This window comes from Melanerpes formicivorus, unplaced genomic scaffold (genome assembly GCF_026170545.1).
Source record: "Melanerpes formicivorus ecotype bairdi unplaced genomic scaffold, bMelFor1.0.p_v2 SCAF_30, whole genome shotgun sequence".
Taxonomy (NCBI): Eukaryota; Metazoa; Chordata; class Aves; order Piciformes; family Picidae; genus Melanerpes; species Melanerpes formicivorus.
Window position 1 is genome coordinate 9,596,698 of NW_027142382.1, and position 15,617 is coordinate 9,612,314.

A 15,617-nucleotide genomic window follows, 5' to 3' on the forward strand; every position below is an offset into this window, starting at 1 on the left:
TTGAATTTCTAGCAAGAAATATTTGCTTTGATTTGTCATTGTCATTTTCGAAGTAGGTTGTTCTGGCACAGCATAAAAAACAAGAGACAAATCAATCACCACAGGCTGCTGTCAGCTCCCTTTCTCCTCCCCCTCCACTCCAAGACTAGAGAAGGATGGATGTAGTGAAGCAAACATTATTAAAAAAAACCAAAACAACGTGTTTACTTCTTCAACTTTGCACAAGAAATACAAGAGGAGAGGCTCTGTTTCATTTCCAGATTTGCTGCAGACTGATCCAAAAAGCACTTTCCTTCCCCCCCTTTTTTCCTTTTAAGGCAAAAAAAACCAAAACCAACCCCAGGTACCTTTACTTTCCCCCAAAAAGGAAGCAGCAGCTAAGGTACCTAGAATGCTTGTGCCTCCCTCTACATGCATGATTCTCTTTCATGCTCCAAGTTCTTAAAAACCCTTTACTTTTTGGAGACTGATAATGTGGGGGTTTTTGTTTGGGTGTTTTTTTTTTTTTTTCACAATCTACAAGGTCCAGGAGATACTGAGCACACGATTTGCTTTCTACAAGCAAATTTCCCACCCTCCACCTGGTCATGAGACATTGCCCCAAGGAGAATGGGAACCCACAAGAGGGCCGAGGCTCACACCCTTCGCCTATACAGCTGCTGCACATGGCACTGCTCACCAGCTGCCCTTGGGGCAGTCCTAGCTAAGGAGCACGCTGAAGTGGGAATGCATCACTGTATTGTAGAAAACCTGTTGCCACTCCCTTCAGCCATGCCAGTGGAAGGTTACTGCTCCCAGCTTGCTATATGTGAGTTTTAGCAGTTGCCTCCCTGCAGGTCTTAGCCTGCCCAGCTGTCATTAAACTCAGGGAGACTTGGGGGCATTTGGTCTCTGGCAGGACTGAATACTGAAAAGCACACATTGTGCTCTGAGATTAGGCAGGTTAATGTCTGGGAGGGGCACAAGAGGAAGAAAAATAAATGCTGATATATCTAGCCTTTCTGCAGGGGAACAAAAAAACCCAGCAAGATCTATACCTCTGATTCAAGATTGCACTTGAAGTGTAAACCCAATCCCTATGCTAGCAAGGCATTAAAGCAGAGTAATGTAAACATATGCTTCTATTTTGTTAGCAGTAAAATTATGTCAACATAAATCTGCATGAAGTCAGGCCTCAGAAGAGTGAGTCAGGGCCTAAATCAGTGTTGTAATTGAACTAAAATAATCTAAGCCTTATCTAAATGCACATAGCTTTAACCTGTCACTTCAAATGAAAATTATATACTTAAACTATAATCTTCCTGTTCTCTTAGTCATCAAAAGAGGTTAGACCAAATTGAAAAAACAGAGTGTGTTTCCTGCTCAGCTGGCTGAAAAGGAGGTGGGGCTCACAGAGCAGGACACTCAGCTTGAACCAAGGGGTATTTATGCCTTCCAAACAAGAATCATCCTCCAAACTCAGCCTCCCTAGCACACCCATCTGCACTGTTCCTTTGTCCTTCCTTTCCTGAGGGGAACTGGCAGCCTGAGACACTGATTGCATTGGTGGCTCTGTACTGCCATCTCCCCTGACAAGTACCTTTGGCTGGACGTGGCCTCCCTAAGTGACAGTTAATATTTCCACATATGAGCTTGTTCAAGCGTAAGGCAGGAAGAGATAAGGTCAGACTGTGAACACCCATCAGAAGATGCCATTGCTTTGTTTGCATTTAGGTTTGCTGCATTTTATTCTGTAGTGCTATGAAAAGATGTGAACAGGAGCTCTGTCTCTGGGTTTTTCTGAACGCGTGTGCTGATAAGACAGCTGAAGGAGAAGGCAGAGAAGCACTTGCAGCTCAAAAGTGTAAGTGATTTACAGGCTGCGTACTGATATAGGTATGGGATGTTTGAACAGCTCTATTACCTGACTACAGTGGAAGTTTCAAAGGTATTCACTGTCATGAGAAATCAAATAAAATCTGCCTATAGAAGTTCTTAAGATTTTTCTGCAATGAATGTACACAGATTTATTTCAGGCAGGAAGAGGACTTCTGTTGAAATAAGAGCATCACCTCCTCAGTGGGCACAGTTTATGCTAAAAATGCATTACTAGCAGTGCAGATTAATCTGAGGAAAGTGGTTTCCCCCTACTTGTGTAGTAACAAAATGTTTTCTGCCCTCAGATTTACAGCATTATAAATCTCCTGATTCAAACCCATCTCTCTGGCAGACACTACATACTCTGTTGGCAAACCAAGCACACCAGATACCTCACTACACACAAAGCTTTATCTCTGTAACATCCCCCTGCTAGGGGGGAAGGTGGGAATAGTGTTTACTTAATTATATAAAAACACATGAAGTTCAGCAATAATTCTTATGTGATCTGCTTTAGGGGATCCTGCTCTGGCAGGGGGCTTGAACTCAGTGATCTTTAAAGGTCCTTTCCAACTCTTACCATTCTGTGATGATTCTGTGAACTTGTGCAGACAAGGCTTAGCTACACCTCAGCATCAGCAGCTAACAAAATAACTAGGAAGCCAATGTTGTGTACTCTTCACCACAGCTGACTCCTGTACCACTCCATGCTCTGGGGCTGTGTCTCAGAGCAAAAAAGGATTTTTCCTGCTGACCTGCACCCACCCTGTGCCCTGTGTTTCTTTCTTATCGTACCCTACCTGCTTCTCTCTTGTGCTTAAATGAATCAGCAGGCGAGGTTTAAGCTGTAACAAAACTTACTAGTGTTTTATTCATCTGGGCATGTTTGTTTAACCACCACCTAATGAGCAAAGGAAGCTGAATTTGACTGTCTTCATCTCTCATTTCCATTCACTTCTGCAGCACACTGATGGGTACAGCTGCTCTTGGGGGCAGCCTTATGTGGTCAGGTTTAGTCAGGGAGGGGGTCAGGGAACTAGGGGACTGTTTCCTCCCTTGGCAAGGTTGAGTTCAGCACTGCAGCAAAAAAATACACCACCAGTTTAATACTGACCACCAGAAACAAGAAGTATTAGGTGTGTTTTAAAGAAAGTCTACAGAAAGTGATACTCCTATTCCAGAATGCCTGCACACTGCTAATATGACTCTGTTATACACTCATTCACATGCCGTGTATGCTTCCCAGCAAACTGCACCTGGCCAGTCAACCTCAGCTGTAGCACACTGTGTCCCAACAAGAAGCCACTAATGAATCAGTCATGCAAAAAACTCTTTGACAAATAGTTTCCCATATGAAGATAAAAATCTCCCATTGCCATTCATGCCCTAGCTTTGTGTACATGAATGAAGCCAATCAGTAAAAAGACATTAAAAACTTAGCTAAAGGAACTGCATAAACACACCAATTGGACTTTAAAACCTTTAAATGATCTTCACAAACAGAGTGCTCTTAATAATAGTTTTATTTATGCAGGTCTAATACCAGCTTACACCCTTTGTTTGTCAGAAAACATGCTAATAATAGGTGAATAAAATTTTATTCAGAGGTACAAAGTAAAGTCTTCTGATTTTCTTTAATGTACATTGCTAATGGTTTTTTACTAGCTAAGCCAGACTCTTGCAGTCTAATTATTTCTGGAAGAAACTACAAATAGGCCTTGCAAACTGAGAAGAACTTCAGTGAGTTGAGGAGTGTCTTCACCTCCTGCTGTAAATTTGCTTCTTATCCAGTTCCAGCAGCACTAGTTCAATGCAAGACCTGAGACCTATGGGCTGTGTCCTTTCATTTCATCCTGTGTAAAACCTCTTATCTGTCCTCATCTTTTTGTCATTACGGTCATTATTATTTCCAGGATTAATTACTAATGGAGTCTGGAGCAATCCATCTGCTGAGAAGAGCTGATGCTGCAGCTTATGGTGCAGTCTCCCAAGGATAGGAGCAGAAACATGCTCATAGCAACAGTCTGGTTTGCTTCTTCTTCAGATATCTGACACTGTGCGGTGGGTGGATGCTGCCTGTGCCTGCTGGAATAAACCTACAGCCCCAGTCACGGCTGGCACCTGCAGGAAGCAATGCAGCTGTGGCTGGGTTAGCTTGATTCCTGGCTTGTGAGCAACGCAAAAATCTTTTGTTTCTAATAAGCTGGCTGCATAGCTAACCATCCAAACTGTAAGAGTGTTTTGCCTTATTTCTTGCTATGCTTTTGTTGGCTAGCGTTTGCATTCTTCCCAGGGGATTACTTTGTCCCTCTGTCAGCAGACAGACTGCCATTGAGCCATTGAGCTGTCTTTTCAGTTTCTTCTGAATAAGCTTCCCAAAAATAAATTTCCCCACAGTCATTTTAAATTGTGAGCAGTGAAGACAAGGGCCTCACATCTTCTGCATCAGCACTGCACACGAGGCTGCCTGAAGATGACCATGGTGTGCCAGCATGGGAGGCTTCCTTCCTGCTGAACTTGTTAGCTGGAACCTTCATTAACAGAGTGTTGTACTTCTGTACTTCACCCAGGCTCTTTCCAACTTGCCCAGGTTTCTTGCTGAAAACACTGAAGCTGTGTCACTCCATAAGCACAAGGTAAACCTTGGCTCCATATGGATCAGCCCTCCATGCCTTCTGAGGATGGACCTAGTGCTGCCAGTCACAGAGGTGTGGAATTCAGCTGCCAGCTCTCTGCATCTCTGCTGGCCTCACGGCTGGCCAGGGCTCAAAGGTTTGGCCTACAAAGGTGACCTACATAGAGCAGCCAGCTCACTCCTCGGTGCCCCGCTTGCTAGGCTGAGTGATCTGAGCTGATTACAACCCCCGTTTGCCAGGCTGTTTCCCAAGCTTTAGGTCGTGTTAACTCTTCCCATCACTTACACATCCCTCCTCAACCATAAGACCAGTGTCCAACAGAGTAACTCTGGTAAAAAAAGTCTACTACTGGTGCTCTCAAGACCCACTGGACCTTCCCACATTCCTCCTGCTACAGCATCTTTTGGCTGGGCTTCAAACTGTTTAGGCTCTAAGACACACGGCTTATTTAAATAAATAGCACAGGTTGTGAAATTCCAGAGCCGTCAGAAAAGGCATAGCACAGCCTCCTCTTCATTGCCTCTGGAGATCACCATGGAGAAGAGACTGGAGTGGTGGAGAAATTCGGGTTCATCACATCTGCCCCAGGAACCAGTGACCTCCTGAGCCCTCCAGTGCCTGCTGTCCCACAGCAGGCACTAACTGATGCCTTACAACAGTGATGATAATCAAATCATATGCTCCAGTGCTTTGGCCTGCAGGAATAAGGAAAGTAAGGGGGGAGTTGGCCCCTGCCCACTGCACAGTTAACTGGAAGCATGCAAAGGCTTTGAATTTGTCTCTCTTTGTCTTCTCCCACATTTTGAAGAGAGAAAAACAAAAAACACCAGTGGGTGCAGGACCCTGGGCCACAACAGCTGCAAAACTATAAATGCTGTCCCCAACTTGCATGACCTCATTTCCCTTCAGGAAAGGGTTTCTGCTCCCCAGCCCTAGGGGGAACAGACTTGGGGCAGGGGATGGATGGGGCAGACACAATGGGTTTGCATTCATCCTGCAGTAGGGCGTATGGCTTAGCCACTTGCCTTCTGGCCCCATCCTCAGTGGTACCATCCTGAGCCTCTTGTTGTTTCCCCTCTTGCAAGAGTAGCCAAAAGACAACTTGCAGAGCATATCCACTCTGCAGGAAAATCCAGAGCCTTGCAGGAAGGCAGACATGTGGGCTGGATGCCTAACATTAGTCTTTATTCTTCCTTCTTGGCACCATGTTGTTTTCTAAGTGGTGAGGCAGTCATGATGTGGAGTCACCAAGGAGCTGTTCAGGTCAGGGGGATGGATCCCAACTGTTGAAATGCTTGTTGTTGACACAGCACAGGGCAGCAGGTGCCTGGACCCCCTTGTTGGACGGAAAGCATCTGCAATGCCCCCATGGGGACATGCTACAGATGAGGTGAGCCAAGGCAGAGCTCACATCTCCTTGCCTCCTGGAGGAAGGACACCACCCAGACCAGGATGTAGTTCCCAGGGGATAATGATTGAAAATCACTTTTAATATAAATTCCACACCTTCCCTTCCAGCCTTACCTGCCTCCCAAAGTTTTCTCAGTGCTGACTGATCAGAGCACTCTTATCTGGTGCATAGCCTGAGATGAAGGCTTTCATGGTACTTGGTTGGAGTGCCAGAAAACCGTTCACTCAGCTTTGGCTCTGAAAAATGTAACTCTGAGCTGCTAGGTTTAATATGGTGTATTTTTCAAAACTCTATTAGCAACATGTTTGTATTCTGGGCTGGTGAGAGAGCCCCTGGCCAAAGGGAAGGTGTCCAAAGGGTGTATCTTTGATCTAGCACAAAGCAAGAGCTTTTTTTGAGCAAAGCAAGAAAGTTTCAAGCCATTTGAGTTCAAACTAAGTGCATCAAAGCTTCCAAATTAAAACCAAACAAATTTAAAGGAACACCAGCATTTCTCAGAGGGAGAATAGTTCCTAGAACACTTCCAGCACCTTTCTAAAAAGCTTGTAGGATGCCTTCCCCTGAAGTATCAGCAAAGGAGAGATCCAGAGTCAGCTACCCAAATTTCACAGTGAGCACTCAGTCCAGGATCCAGTTCAGCATGGTCAGTGAGGATCAGACCAAGGGATGGTGATGGAACTCCCTGTGTGACAGCACATGCCTGCAGGAAGGATGCATCCCAGCTGAGCAGGACCCAGGCTGGCAGATGCACAGTCAGGAGCAATGGGAGGTCCAGCATACAAACACAGCTGTCAGTAGCAGGCTGGGAGGTGAGATGAATCTGTATATCTCAGCGGTGATTGCTTGCTCCTATGGAGTCCTGTGTAGCACCAGCAAAGGCATGTAAGGTTTAGACAAGTTCAGGTGCTTTGTTAAATGCTCACTCTGATGAGTACTCAAGCCTGGGGTTGCTCATTGCCATTTTGATGGGCACCCTGATTTCATCAGCTTGTATGATACTACACCTGTGAGCAGAATTGCACCAATGCGACAGAAATGTAACCAAGCTCACTTTAAGTCTTCAGAGTTTTCACCCATTTTTTGGCTGGTGCTGAAAGCAACAGAACTGCATCATTACAGAAATCCAGAAGGCATATGGACCAGATGATCCATCTGCTTGCATCTGGGCTGGTGTAGTGCATCTGTCTTTGAGTCTTGTTTCTGCAGGAGGGATGAGGTTGTAAACCAGATAGGACTGAGGTAGGGGTTGGTCTCTTCTCCTCAGTATCAGGTGATAGTGAGAGCAGCAATGGCCTGAAATTGTGCCAGGGGAGGTTTAGGTTGGATATTAAGGAAACTTTCTTTCCTGAAAGAGTGGCCAGGCATTGGAACAGGCTGCCCAGGAAGGTGGTGGAGTTACTGTCCCAGGAGGTGTTCAAGAAACCTGTGGATATGGTCTTTGGGATCTGGTTTAACGTCCATAGCTGTGTTAGGTTGATGGTTGGACTTGGCAACCTTAGAAATCTTTTCCAATGAAAACAGCTCTATAATTCTATGATTACATTTGCATCATGGTTGATGCAGGCTGTGGCACTGGCCTGTACCCACGATTTTTAAAGAAGTATTTGGGGCACACCACCACCAGCAGGAAGGGCTCTTGCACCATTGCTTTTTATTTTCCTGAAGCAGAAGGCTCTGAATCTACCTGAACACAACAAACTAAGCTGTTGTGAGGCATGGTGTTGGTCTCACATGGGACACAAGGCAAATCTGATGTAATTTTACCCTCAAAGAGGTTGCAAATTCAGAAAAAGGTTCTCCTAAAAGCTCAACAGAAATGAAGGCATTTGTAACATCATCCCTCTGAAGTGCTTCTGCTTGGTTTAATGATTAATTGCCTAAAGTGAAACGTGGTTTTCACAGCAGAAAATATCCCATGAAGTTTTCTTCCATTCAGTGAATATGTCTTGGTTAAAACCCCTCTAACTAATCCAAAATACCTTTCCACATCAGCATCTGAAAGAAAATCATTATTGTTTTTTCAGGTGAACTTTGTTTGCGAGTACAGTCCTCCACCCCCCTGCCTACTACCCTATTTTCTGTTACCCAACAGTATTATTTGCAGTGATTCAGTAAACCGAGCAAATTTCTGGCTCCACAAAGATTTGTCAATGCCTTTTAAATATTTATAGTTTGAAAAATCTACAGGTTGGGTTTGGCTTTCCTTGCCCCCCCATCCCCCTCAATCTTCATTTCTTGGGTGTCTTTTGGGGTTTTGTTCGTTTTTCAGATAAATGACAATAAATATTGGCAGCCAGCAGTCCATCTTTCCCATAAGATCTTGGATATCTAATTCAGACTTGACATCTCCTGTATGGACAGCTTCCAAATGTTTCTCTCTGTTCCTTGTGAGGAAGGGAACTCATGGATGAAGACCCAGCCTGTGGAGCAGGGGATAAGACTCTTCTTGTTCCCAAATGGTGGCAGGCAGCTACCCCTGGGATTGTCAGGAGTTGCAGTGCTGAACCCCCTCAAGCCAAGTGTCCTCAATCTGCCCTTCACCTGCCACTGGAACACTTCTTTCTCTGAAGGCATGCCCTTATTTTTGTATGTTAGGCTGGCACTCTCAGCACCTGCCTTTGATAAAAGGCACACATACCAGGGTGTATTTAAGAGGTACTAAATAGAATAGGTACCTAGTGTGATACGGAGCAGACCCCACTCAAATGCCAAGCTAAAAAGCCCTGGACTTTACAAGCAGCAGATATCACAGTATCACCAAGGTTGGAAGAGACCTCGAGGATCATCGAGTCCAACCTGTCACCACAGACCTCATGACTAGACCATGGCACCAAGTGCCACATCCAATCCCCTCTTGAACACCTCCAGGGATGGTGACTCCACCACCTCCCTGGGCAGCACATTCCAATAACGAACGACTCGCTCGATGAAGAACTTTCTCCTCACCTCCAGCCTAAACCTCCCCTGGCGCAGCTTGAGACTGTCCCCCCTTGTTCTGGTGCTGGTTGCCTGGGAGAAGAGACCAACCCCTTCCCGGCTACAACCACCATTCAGGTAGTTGTAGAGGGCAATAAGGTCATCCCTGAGGCTCTTCTTCTCCAGGCTAAACAACCCCAGCTCCCTCAGCCTCTCCTCACAGGGCTGTGCTCAAGGCCTCTCCCCAGCCTTGTTGCCCTTCTCTGGACACATTCAAGTGTCTCGATGTCCTTCTTAAACTGAGGGGCCCAGAACTGGACACAGTACTCAAGGTGTGGCCTAACCAATGCAGAGTACAGGGGCAGAATGACTTCCCTGCTCCTGCTGGCCCCTTTGTTCTCTGCCCTGCCAGCAGCCATGGAGCTTCAGTCTCTCCCCATCCAGGTGAGGTTAAAGACAAGGACATTGCGTGCTTCCCTGTTTCCTTTGCCTGCCCCAAAATATCATGCATTGGGCAGCAAGCTTTCAGAGGATGTTAATCAGCCACCAAATCAAGATAGGACAAGGGCTCAGGGCAGCCCTAGCAACTTATGGGATCAGAGCGCAGTAACAGGCACCAGACCAACATCAGACATAATTTATCTTTAAATACTGGAACCAGGACAAACACAGAGCAGCAGCTCTACCCTGCAGGCTGAAATGACAATAAACACAGTAACTGAGCAATGCTGGGTTCCATTTTGCATCCAGGGGGATAAAGATTTACATGAGGGTAACGGGCAGGCAGCAGGCAGGCATCAAGGCAGGGCAGGTCGGGTCCTCTGGATGAGCTCAGGGAATCCCCAAATCCCCATCAGACAGCCTTCTTGTGCAGCTGAGTTGCAGGAGCACTGTGGGACTATGTTTGGCAACTCTCATGCCCCAGTGTTTCCCTCACTTTTCTGGCCACACAAAAGGCTCAAAATGCCCCAGGAGGCAAAATCCACCCCACACCAGTTTGGGGGTGAGAAGTTCCCTTTACAGCAGTGTTCCAGTGTCTTTGAGCCCCTGCACACAAAGGAAAGAAAGTAACAGTGCCTTTCAGCAAAATTTCAGGCAAGATTTAAGGAGGTCATTGAGCTTTGTTGTTATTAAACCAGCTTTCCACCCCCACCCCCCACCCTTTTTTTGGGGGGGCTTCTTCAAAGGACAGGACTCATACAAAAGAATTTGGCCTACTCATGAAAAGAATTGCTGGAGTCATTGTTTTTGTCCATAAAAGGCAGCTGGTTTTTTGGTGTAAGGAGAGAAAAGGCTCTTCCTACTCCCCTGGGTAAACTGTTCGCAGGCAATTTCTTCTGCTGGGCTCTTGCCCTCTGATGCCTGCCATCTTCAGCTGCAACCTAACTGGCAAGCCAGTAGGATGGGATTTTCCATTATCCCAGTTGGAGGTTTAGGCAGTGTTGTGTGAAAGCAAGCAGTCACAAGCTCCTGGTACCATCCTGCAAAAGCTATTTGCTTGGAAAAGACATAATCAAACATAAGGGACAAGTCCATGTTCAGGAAAGAAGCCATCTGTCTGTTACATCATCTCTTGATGCTGTGTTGCACCAGCACTTCCAAGGCTGCTCCCTTCCATCCACACACCTGCAACAATGCCTAATTTGAACAGCTGATGAATGAGTGGCTTCCTTTTCATTACACCCCATGACCCCTCAGGAAAACAACAAACAAAAAGATAAGAATAAAACCTTGGTTTACAGCAGGTACCATTGACTCAACACTCTCAATACAGGAAGGACACAGACCTGCTGAAGCAGGTCAAGAGGAAGGTTCAAAGATGATCAGAGGGCTGGAGCACCTCTCCTGTGAAGGAAGAGAGAGATAGTGGGGGTTGTTCAGCCTGGAGAAGAGAAGGCTACAAGGAGACCTTATAAATACATTCCTATATCTGAATGAGACCTACAGGAAAGCTGGGGAAGGACTGTTTAGGAGGGCTTGTAGTGAAAGGACTAGGGACAGCAGTTTTAAACTCGAGCAGGGTAGATGTAGGTTGGACATAAGGAAGATGTTCTTCACAATGAGGATAGTGAAATGCTAAAATGGGTTTTGCAGAGATGTGGAGGCCCCATCCCTGGAGACATTCAAGGTCAAACTCGATGGTGCCCTGTACAGCCTCGTCTAGTCAAAGATGTACATGCTCAGTGTGTGGGGGTTGGATGAGACGGCCTTCAAGTGTCCCTTCCAGCCTAAGGCATTCTGTGACTTCTTGAAGTGAGCAGAAGATGGCTTTACACTCAGAGGGACTCGCTGTGTCAGCAAAGGAATCTGAGAAAGGGACGTGGTCCCTGTTGCCCCTGAAGCTGCACCACCTTCTTCTGGAGCAGGACCTGCTGCCCAGGTGTCACCTCACCAAATGATGGCACCAGGCAAGAAAGAAACAGTTGATGAGTTTCTGCCATCATCTTGCCATCTAATCTGGAAGTGAAAAATATAGCCTGACAGGCCACCCTTCAGAAGTCTCTGACCTTCCTCTGTGGCATGTCAGTAAGCCCTGCTGCCAGCTTTTAGGACTCAGATGTACTCCATGGTTGACTATGGGGTGGGCCTGTCTGTAACCCAAAGACACTTTGTCACCTCCCAGGGGATTATCTCAGAGCACATTTCTGAGTCCCACCTGCTGATGTTGACAGGGATCAAGTGTCTGCCAGGCTCTCATGATGTCTGAATAGGAGCAGACAGGACTTCAACATGTACCCTTAAGACATCACATAGCAAAACACCTGTGTTTTCAGCATGAGTCACTTGAGAGACGATGTTGATGCTGACATTAGGAATAGTAACAGTCACACAAATATCACTACAGGTTAAAAACACATTGCTGAGAACAAGGGTGGAGAATACTTTGCCAAGCATCTATAGCACTGGCTGAATTCACTCTCTTCAGGTACCTCTAATACATTACAAGCATCCCTAGAAGGATATTTCTCCCAGTGAAACCCAGTTCCCCAAGGGAAGTTCCCAGTTTCCTTGCAATGTCCTGAGGAGTCCTGGCTGTGTCATTACAGGGAAAAGCCACTCAGCAATGTGAGGGGGAGCTGTCACAACCTGGCTCACCAGCTGCTTCCTCTCTTCAGGTGAAAGATGTTTCCAGATTTTGCTGCAGTACTGTTCTCCAGCATGCCTGGCAGCCTGGTCTGTGTGTGCAGCATAGGACGTCATACAGTCATAGGCTCTCCTTGCTTTGTTTTTCAGGTGGTTCCTCACAACATGTAGGAATGGTGCACAGTGTGCATCTGCTGAAGTGACACTAATTCCCCTTTTTCTGGGGTAAGCTCCTTCTCTGGCTTTATGCTTTCTCTGTTCCCAAGTACAAACCAACACTCAAAAGCCACCATTTCTGAGAATTCCAAATCTGGAAGTTTGGGCATTTTGCTGGGCTACACCAAACCATGGTCCCATTGGCTCCTCTTGTAAATTGGACAGTGCAAGACTTGATACTTTCCCTGATCTCTTAGTGTGAATTGCTCCTATTTGATCAGGGGTTCAAACATTACACAGTACCTGCCCCAAAGGAGATGCCAGGGCAGTGCTTTGCAACATTACTTGGTATTCCCTTCACTTCTGAAAATAGCTTCTTACTGCATCTACTCCTCACATTTCTCTGTGCCCCTGCTGCATCACATTACAGCTCCCTATGGCTGCAAAGTGCACACAAGCCTTTCTCCTGTGCCAATCCTAGGAGGGCAGGCTCCTAGCTTGTGGCAGAAATTATTTGCCCCCAAAGCACATAATGCAGATACTATGTATTGCCGAATTTTATCTTGCTTCTGTGCTTCAGGATCTTTTGCCTCTTTCTGGGCCACTGTCCCGTTTGCCTCTAAGCTGGCAAGGCTCTCCAACTCCTCACTAGTGCCAGCCTTCATCAGCACACACATACTCTGCTGGGGTCGCTGGTTAAACACAGTCCTCAGGACTCATCTTTGGAGGCCTGTGCTACAGGTGTCTGCGCTGCTCCTCCTTCCCCACCACGCTCCCCTCCCCCAGTGCCAGGCATCAGGTGGAGCCATCCTTTTAACCTTCAGCAACAACCGGGCAATACATCCCCCACCCCACTCCAGCTGGCACAGCTGGGTGGCTCCTCATCCAGATTTCATCCATCTGGGCCCCTGAGGTCTAACTTCCTCCATCTCCTGCATTTGTTCACAATGGGCCACACCAGCAGCTGCCCTGAAACCAGCTCGACGATGGCCAGAAGCTGAATATAATTTTCTTATACTGCCGCCAGCTTTCATCAAAATCTGATTAGGAGCACATGGATGCCAGTATCAGACCCATTTCAGTTGGATGTAGCCAGTATTAGTGCAGCATGCTACATCATTAAAATCCAGCAATGCTGTAATCCTTATGGAAAAGTACCGGAACACACAGAAAGTCAAAACTCTTCTAGGGCACCATGCTCCATTGTTGCCTGTCAGGAGCTGTTCACATGCAACCAAAAGAGGTTTCCTAACCCACAGGGGATCTTGGCCTCCACTTTACCTTCTCACTTTCTGTGCATTTCTTCCCTTCCACCCCATAGTGGGTAGAAAACATCACTGAATTACTGCCAAGATTTCACACCCGAGATGCTGTTGCTAAGTTAGCTGTAAAATGCACCACTTTGAGAAGCCCAGGAGAAGCACCACCAGTAGCCCAGCCCTTTCCAGCTGCCACCCCAGATCCCCATGACATGCTATAGGCTGGGATCAGAGGGGCTGGAGAGCAACCAGGCAGAAAGCGGCCTGGGGGTACTGGCTGACAGTAGGCTGAACATGAGCCAGCAGTGTACAGTCAATGGCATCCTGGCCTGTATCAGGAATAGTGTGGCCAGCAGGAGCAGGGAAGTCATTCTGCCCCTGTACTCAGCACTAGTTACACCACACCTCGAGTACTGTGTCCAGTTCAGGGCCCCTCAGTTTAGGAAAGATGTTGAGTTGCTGGAACATGTTCAGAGAAGGGCAACAAAGCTGGGGAGGGGTCTGGAGCACAGCCCTGTGAGGAGAGGCTGAGGGAGCTGGGGTTGCTTAGCCTGGAGAAAAGGAGGCTCAGGGGGAGACCTTATTGCCTTCTACAACTACCTGAAGGGAGGTTGTAGCCAGGTGGGGGCTGGTCTCTTCTCCCAGGCAGCCCACAACAGAACAAGAGGACACAGTCTCAAGCTGCACCAGGGGAGGTTTAGGCTGGATGTTAGGTAGAGATCCTTCACAGAAGGAGTAATTAGCCATTAGAATGTGCTGCCCAGGGAGGTGGTGGAGTTGCCATCACTGCAAGTGATTAAGAAGAGACTGGATGAGGCACTTGGTGCCATGGTTTAGTTGATCAGATGGTGTTGGGTGATAGGTTGGACTCCATTGTTTCAAAGATCTTTTCCAACCTGGTTGATTCTGTATGAAGGATGGGTATTCACTTGTCCCAATGTCCCTTTCTCAGTGATTCTTTCTGTAGAGAAGTGTGACTGAGATTTCCCAGACAGCTTGAACTTTTTTTTCCTCTGCATTTACCACCATGAAACACAACCACAATAGGGAAGATGAAGTCTTTCCCTGTCTGTCCTTTATGAAATTTGTCTTGTGATTCATAAGAAGTGATTCTCACTTTCCAACCTGCCCCTCTTCCTGAAGGCTTCCTGTTCAGAGTTGACTGATAAGTGAATGCATTTTCCAGATATGCTTTACTGCTTTTCTCCCTCCTTTCCTTTTTTCTGAAAAGCAGCAGTGAGGGGAAGAAATGGTCTATGTGACACAAAAACAGAGGTTTATTGAATGATGAGAGCAGACTCAAGGGGCCTCCAGGTAAAGAGAGTGTAATTAGCATAATACCATATGACTAAAGAGCTCCTGCACCACCACCACCATTTTTGCACTCATCCCAGACCTGGGGACAAGACCCCCACCAGCCAAGATACCACACAGAAAAGCTCAGCCCCAGTAAGGAGGCCCAGCCAGCACCTGTGGATGATACTGGAGGGATCATCAACCTTCCTGTCTAACTGGGGGGGCCACCAGACCCCTCAGCCTTTGTTGTCACCACCACCCAGCGTGCACCATGGGCACTCACCAGAGATGAGAGGAGTATCCTCCAGCCCAGATGGGCTCAGCATTAAGCTTCTGCCTTCCCAGGGGGGAACTAAATAGGGGAGTGGGTGGTGAGGGCAAAGAGGCCACACCTGGGGTGGGAGGACACTCCAACAGAGCCCAGGTGCTCTGGGATTTGAGGGGAAAAAGGGGGAAAATGGGGCAGGTGAAGGACTTCTAGGGTGTCAGGTAATGATAGAAATGGATAGATTCAGATTGGATGTTAGGAAGAAATTCTTCACCATGAGGGTGGTGAGGCATTGGAACAGTTTGCCCCAGGAAGGTGGTAGAAGCCTCATCCCTGGCAGTTTTTAAGGCCAGGCTGGATGTGGCTCTGGGCAATCTGATCTAGTGTGGGGTGTCCCTGCCCATGGCAGGGGGGTTGGAAGTGGATGATCCTTGAGGTCCCCTCCAACCCCAACAATTCTATGATTCTTAAACAATTTTGCAGTTCAGGTTGGATGTTAGGAAGAAATTCTTCACAGAAAGAGTGATTGGCCATTGGAATGTGCTGCCCAGGGACATGGTGGAGTCACCATTCCTGGAAGTGTTTAAAATACGACTGGCTGAGGCACTTGGTGCCATGGTTTAGTTGTTCAGATGGTGTTGGGTGATAGGTTGGACTTGATGATCTCAAAGGTCTTTTCCAACCTGGTTAATTCTGTGATTCTGTGATCCCCATACACAGACTTTCTACCTGCT